The sequence below is a fragment of the Myotis brandtii genome, unplaced genomic scaffold (genome assembly GCF_000412655.1).
Source record: "Myotis brandtii unplaced genomic scaffold, ASM41265v1 scaffold546, whole genome shotgun sequence".
NCBI classification, from domain to species: domain Eukaryota; kingdom Metazoa; phylum Chordata; class Mammalia; order Chiroptera; family Vespertilionidae; genus Myotis; species Myotis brandtii.
In genome coordinates this window covers 79,532-87,056 of record NW_005370016.1, presented here as the reverse complement: position 1 = coordinate 87,056, position 7,525 = coordinate 79,532, and the positions used below count along the sequence as shown (strand labels likewise).

General features: G+C 42.0%; 1 long non-coding RNA gene across 1 annotated transcript in view; it reads left to right on the top strand.

Moving 5' to 3' along the window:
- The first annotated feature begins 341 nt into the window (after nucleotides 1-341).
- LOC106728146 overlaps nucleotides 342-7,525 on the top strand; it is a 14,343-nt gene continuing 7,159 nt past the window's right edge. Inside the window, exon 1 of the long non-coding RNA XR_001364403.1 lies at nucleotides 342-479. This is a non-coding gene — a long non-coding RNA (uncharacterized LOC106728146). The remainder of the gene's footprint in view (nucleotides 480-7,525) is intronic.

The following is a 7,525-nucleotide window of genomic DNA, read 5'->3' as shown; positions in this document are numbered from 1 at the left end:
TTGGATTGTTGTGTTTTCATTCTCATTCATTTCCAGGATGTTTTTGATATTTTCTTTTATCTCTTTGGTAACCCAATCTTTGTTTAATAGCATGCTATTTAGCCTCCAAGTGTTTGATTTTTTTTATTGTTTTTATTATAGTTTATTTCTAAAATTATGCCATTGTGGTCTGAGAAGATGCTTGATATGATTTCAATCTTCTTGAATTTGGAGAGACTTTGCCTGTGACCCAATATGTGGTCTATCTTTGAAAATGTCCCATGTGCACTTGAGATGAATGTATATTCTGTGGCTTTGGGGTGAAAAGTTCTGAAGATGTCAATTAAGTCCATCTGATCTAGTGAGTCATTTAAGATTGTTGTTTCTTTGCTGATTTTTTGTCTAGAGGATTTATCCAGTGATGTCAATGGGGTATTAGAGTCCCCTACAATGATTGTATTTTTGTTGATGTCTTTCTTGATATCATCCAGGAGTTTTTTGTTTGTTTGTTTGTTTTTGTTTTTTATGTATTTGGGTGCTCCTGCATTGGGTGCATATATGCTTACCAGAGTTATATACTCTTGTATTGATCACTTTAGTATTATGAAGTGGCCTTCCTTATCTCTTGTTATGGCCTTCATTTTGAGGTCTATTTTGTCAGATATAAGTATTGCTACCCCTGCTTTTTTCTTCTTTTCATTAGCCTGAAAGATATTTTTCATCCCTTCACTTTCAGTCTGTGTGAGTCCCTTGTTCTGAGGTGGGTCTCTTTAGACAGCATATATATGGGTCATTGTTTCTTATCCATTCAGCCACTTGATGTCTTTTGATTGGAGCATTTAGTCCATTTAGGTTTAAAGTTATTATTGAAGGTACTTGTTTGTAGCTATATTTATTTTTGTGACTGTGTCCCTTCTTTCTTTTTTATTTTTTCATTTTACACCAGTCCTTTTAGCATTTCTTGCATTGCTAGCTTGGTAGTTATAAAATCTCTTAGCCTCTTTTGTCTGTGAACCTCATTATTTCCCCTTCAATTTTGAATGATAGCTTTGCTGGATAGAGTATTCTTGGATTCAGTCCCTTGCTTTTCATCACTTTGTAAACGTCCTTCTATTTCTTTCTGGCCTGATGTGTTTCTGTTGAGAAATCAGTTGATAATCTAATGCAGTGGTGCTCAACCTCCTGGCCCTTTAAATACAGTTCCTCATGTTGTGACCCAACCATAAAATTATTTTAATTGCTACTTCATAACTGTAATGTTGCTACTGTTATGAATCATAATGTAAATATCTGATATGCAGGATGGTCTTAGGCAACCCCTGTGAAAGGGTTGTTCGACTGCCAAAGGGGTCGTGACCCACAGGTTGAGAACCGCTGATCTAATGGGAGATCCCTTGTACGTAACTTTCTGTCTCTCTCTTGCAGCCTTTAAAATTCTCTCTTTGTCTTGAACATTTGCCATTGTAATTACGACATGTCTTGGTTGGGTCTTTTGGGGCTCATTTTGTTTGGGACTCTGTGCTTTTGTGACTTTTTTCTTTCCTAAGTCAGGGAAGATTTCTGACATTATTTCTTCAAATAGGTTTTCTAACTCTTATTCCTCTTCTTGTCATTTTGGAACCCCTATTATTCGTATGTTTCTTCATTTCTGGTTGTCTCAAAGCTCTCTTAGGCTCTCCCCCCCCTTTTTTTTTTCTCCAATTGCAGTTCAGTTTGCATGTGTTTTGCGGCCCTGTCTTCTAATTCGCTAATTGGGTCCTCTGCTTCTCCTAGTGTACTGTTGAAACTTTCCATAGTGTTTTTTATTGTAGCTTTATCACTCTTTATTTCCTCTTGATTCTTACATAAGTTGTTGATTTTTTCATCCATCTGGTTTATGAACTGTATGACCCTTATCCTAAATTAATTTTCTGACATATTGCAAGCCTCCGTTTCACTTAGCTTCTTTTCTGGCAATTCCTCCTTTTCTTTCCTTTGGGGGTTTCTTTGTATCCCCATTTTTTGCTCTCACCAAAGAATCTACATGTTGAGTTGTGCAGGGGCTGCTCCTCAATTGTTGGCAGCTCCTCAGGTGGGCACTGCTCCCATGCCTACTCACAGCAGTTGTTGCTCCTCTAGCTTCTTGGGGTGGACTGCTCACACAGCTGCTGCTCTTTGGATGGGGGTGGACTATACGCGGCTGCTGCTCCTCGGATGGGGGTGTGCTGTACACAGCTACTGCTCCTCCAACGGGGGCAGGATGCTCGCAGGGCTGCTGCTCCTTGAATAGTGGTTGTCTGCGTGAGGCTGCTGCTCTTCAGATGGGGGAAGGCTGCTCACGGGGCTGCTGCTCCTTGTACAGGGGCGGGCTGCTCATGCGGCTGCTGCTCCTTGGATGGGGCTGGGATGCTTTCACGGCTGCTTCTCATGCAGTTGCAGCACCCTGGGCTAAAGCATCGGGCTGGCCAGAGGAGAGAGCGCTTCGGAACTCACAGGAGACATGACTGTGGTGGCTGGAGTCTCGGTGTCCATGGGACTGTAGCTGAGGCAGCAGGTCCCTGGAGAGGGTGGCTGTAGAGACACAGGTCATGTCTGAGAGTACCCTGGGTTGAGGTAAGGCTGGGCTCCCAGTCATAGCAGCTCTGCGCTTAAAAATGGTGCGGCCTGTGCAGGAGAGCTAACTGCCCCAGGACTGTTTGCAACAGCAACTGAGGCTGCCTGGCTAGGCAAGCCCAATCTGCCAGCCCACAAAAGTCCTGCAGGATCTAATTGTCCCTCCCTCACATACACACACACACACACACCACACATCACATGTCCGCACACTCACCTTTCACTCTCTCACTCACTCATGCTCTCTCCCTCACTGTTGTCCTCCCAGCTGCCATCTTCCTGCCTCTGTATTTGGGTCTGGAGAGTTATTGACTCATTCATGGATGGAGTCTCCTCTCCAGGTATCTGGTTATGTGGCTCTCTCTCTACCAAATTGACCAAACAGGACAAAATGCAACTTGACATGACATGACACAAAGGGAACAAAACATGAATGTACTCATGACACAAATTACCCTAATATAAGTAACCACCAGAGAAAAGAGAATTTGGGGAGAGAAAAGAGCACCAATGATATTGAGTTGAAAAAAAAATGGTAAGAGAGAAAAGAAATATATATCACACCAAAGAACAAACAGATAAACCAAAAAATGCCAACACCAAACACCCTAAAAAGAGGATGGGAGCAGTATCTTCAGAGGCCGAACTTATATACAGATAGTAAGGTTAAGGAATTGGATGAATATGGGGAGGACCTCGGTTCAGTATAGAGGAAGTAGAAAAAGGATGAGTGGATAAGAAGAAAAAGAAAGAGAAAGAAAGAAATTTTTTTTTAAAAAAATAGGATAAAATAATAAAAAAATAAAAATAGGATAATGGAAAAATAATGCGAAAAGAAATGAAAAATAAAGAAACAAAAAAAAACAACAAAGAAAAAAAGGAGATGACAAAATAATGATCAAATCAAATAAAATGAAATAAAAATTAAAAAATGAATTGTCATTTATTTCCACCGAGTTTTAATGCCCCATGAGGGCTGGTTTAAGATCCCATGCTTCTGTACTATCTGCCACTTCTCAATTTCCTATTAGGTAGTCAGCACCGTGTTGAAGTTCCAAGTTATCCACGGCTCCTCTGTTTGTGTCTACCTCCACCACATTGACTGCCAGCAGGCAGGACCAATCTGCCCACTTAGCCTGTCTGTCCACTTTCAATCTTAATCTCTCAAGCAGCTAATTCTGACAAGGCTATTGTTAGGGAGGTTGCTGTATCGCTTTCCTGAACTGAATGGCCTCTCTTTAGCCCAGGGCTCTCAGGGACTATTCACATTTTTGGTATCCTTTGTAACACCCAGGGTGTGGCTGTATTGGTAGTCTGGAGGCTGCAGGGAGGGGTATCTCTTCAGGAGAAAATGGCTGCTTAGGTCTGGAGTGTCTGGTATGTCCCAGTGCCAGACTCCCGGCCCCCTCTCCCCAATCTGCTCTTTTCCCCAGCCTCTCCCCAGACTCCACAAGTCCTCACCTCTGCCTGCACCTCAGCCACGGGTTAGTGTTTTTATTTGAAAGGTCCCATGAACTGGGTTTAGCGAATAAAAGCAAAGACCAACAAGAGAGGAAAGAGCTGCACCACTCTGAGGTTCTCTCGCCCCAGCACTGCGTGGCTTGGGCAGTTGTTGAGGCTGCCCCTCTGGGCTTAGCCTCTCATGGCTGTGGGCTTTGATCTAGAATCCCCTGCTGCCAGCAGCCGTTGGCTTCTTTTCCACAGGCAGATGTCACACCAGTCCCAAGGGACATGGCCTTGGTGCTGTGTGGCTTCCTTCTGACCCTCTAGGCTAGGCGGTCTCACAATTCTCTCCAGCCCAGATCCCTGATTTTACCGTTCTCCAGGTATCCACTGCCCTTCCTGGCTGCGAATTGTCTCACCAGCTGTGTCTACTTTGCCAATTCTGGGTGGATGTTATTCGATTTAGTTGCTCTGTCTATCTGCTCTGGGATAAGGCTCGGGACATGTCTGCCTATTTGGCCACAATTTTGTCTCCACCCTGGTAGTTTGTTTTTTTTTTTTTAAATAACATATTATCCAGAATAATGATTGATGAACAGGCCTTCACAAAGGTAATACTCAAAGGGCCAATAAGTGTTCAATCTTTTTACTAATCCGAGAAATATAAATTAAAGCTACAATGAAATAATATTAAGCATATCCAAGATAGCTAAAATTCAAAACATTGATAACACCAAGTGTTGTAGAGTTGTGGAACAACTGGAGCTATCATAGCCTGCTGTTGGGGAACAAATTGTGAAAATTATTTAGGTTATAGTATGTATAAAGTCTCAACATAGATGAAAAAATCTCATACCTTATGATGAGAAAATCAAACTGTTATATATATATATATATATGATTAATATCTGTATATACACTGTATAACATACATATAGTATACATATACATATTACATATATGAACACAGATATGTACACAGCATGAGGGAAAGAAAAAACTTCAGTACTAAAAAAAGGAAAAATATTTAGTCTATGTAATCTTAATTCTAATTTAGCTATTAAAAGAGGATTAAAGAGGTCTAGGAACACCTTTCATAATAGCCATAGACTGTAATCAACAGAAATATCCATTGACAGTTTACTGATTCAATGTATGACTAAATACATACATAAACGTTAACATATCACAGATTGAAATTCTTTAAAGCAATTGCAAGCACAAATCTTCTAAACATAAATAAGCTTTAGTAAAAAATTCAGACACAAAAACAAACCTGTGGTGAGTCCATAGAATGGTTGATCTTAAGAGAGAATTTAAAGACACTATTCTACTGACATTTGTAGGCAAATTAGCTATAATTTCGCGCTGATGTTGCTAGAGGTCCAGACCATTATAAATAGGGAAGCAGGTTGTTTACCATGACAGTAGAAGTGATTTTTTTCTGAAGGTATGGGTAAACAATGTGATTTAACAGGCTTTGGAGGGGAGAGACCAAGATGGCGGCATAGGTAAACATAGGAGACTGCTGCCGCAAACAACCACTTCAAAAATACAACTAAAAGACGGAACGGACATCACCCAGAACCACAGGAAGGCTGGCTGAGGAGAGACTCTTCAACTAGAAGGAAAAATAACAGCACACCGAGGCTCAGAGGAGGCGCAGTGTGGAAAAAACTCAGGTGCGGAGGTGCGCGCGCAAAGCGGGCTGGTGGCTGAGAGCGCGGTTGTCGTTTTCGGTCAGGGGGGAGTCTCAGACTCTGAGCTCCAGATACGGGCGAATCGCTGGGGACTCGGACCCAAACGGGAGAAGCGGGAGTGTCTGGCATCAGTTGGAAGGCAGCTTTCCCTCCGAGGTTTGCAGCGGTTCCGGGGGTTCTGAGAAGCAGAGCCTCTGGGAACAGGACTGAGGGCACCATAACGGCTCCCTCCGCCCGCCCTGTTGAGCCCGCCCCGCCCAAGCCCTGCGCAGAGCCATTTGCCGGATCGCCTCAGGCAAAGGCTAGATTAGCACCTCCCCAGAGGACAGAAGTTTTCCGCGGCAGACACAGCTGATTCACACAGCCAGTCGGCCTGGTGGTCAAATCCCTCTAGTATTAACTACAACAATCAAGGCTCAACTAGAACAAGACTGCGCACAAAGACCACTAGGGGGTGCACCAAGAAAGCATAAAAAATGCGGAGACAAAAAAACATGACAGAAATGGACGATATAGAGCTAAAAAACGCAATTTTGAGGGCTTGCAATAAACTTCTGGAGAGCCTCACGAAAACTAATGAGACCCTCGATGCTATGATAAAGAAACTAGAAATTAAGCATACACGCTCTGAAATAAAGAATATTACACCCAATAGCAGACCAGAGGAGCGCAAGAATCAAGCCAAAGATTTGAAATGCGAAGAAGCAAAAAACACCCAACCGGAAAAGCAAAATGAAAAAAGAATCCGAAAATACGAAGATAGTGTAAGGAGCCTCTGGGACAGCTTCAAGCGTACAAACATCAGAATAATTGGGGTGCCAGAAGATGAGAGACAGCAAGATATTGAAAACCTATTTGAAGAAATAATGGCAGAAAACTTCCCCCACCTGGTGAAAGAAATGGACTTACAGGTCCAAGAAGCGCAGAGAACCCCAAACAAAAGGAATCCAAAGAGGACCACACCAAGACACATCATAATTAAAATGCCAAGAGCAAAAGACAAAGAGAGAATCTTAAAAGCAGCAAGAGAAAGAAACTCAGTTACCTACAAGGGAATACCCATACGACTGTCAGCTGATTTCTCAACAGAAACTTGGCAGGCCAGAAGGGAATGGCAAGAAATATTCAAAGTGATGAATACCAAGAACCTACAACCAAGATTACTTTATCCAGCAAAGCTATCATTCAGAATTGAAGGTCAGATAAAGAGCTTCACAGATAAGGAAAAGCTAAAGGAGTTCATCACCACTAAACCAGTATTATACGAAATGCTGAAAGGTATCCTTTAAGAAGAGGAAGAAGAAAAAGGTAAAGATACAAATTGTGAACAACAAACATGCATCTATCAACAAGTGAATCTAAGAACCAAGTGAATAAATAATCTGATGTACAGAATGAACTGGTGATTATAATGAATCAGGGACATAGAAAGGGAATGGACTGACTATTCTTGGGGGGGAAAGGGGAATGGGAGATGCGGGAAGAAACTGGACAAAAATCGTGCACCTATGGATGAGGACAGTGGGTGGGGAGTGAGGGCGGAGGGTGGGGTGGGAACTGGGAGGAGGGGAGTTATGGGGGAAAAAAAGAGGAACAAATGTAACCTGAACAAAAAAGATTTAATTAAAAAAAAAAAAAAAAACTGTGGTACATCTACACAATGGAATACTACACTGCAGTAAAAAAAAAGAAGGAATTCTTACCATTTACAACAGCATGGATGGAACTGGAGATCATTATGCTAAGTGAAATATCCCAGTCAGAGCAATATAAATATCACATGATCTCACTCATTTATGGAATATAATGAA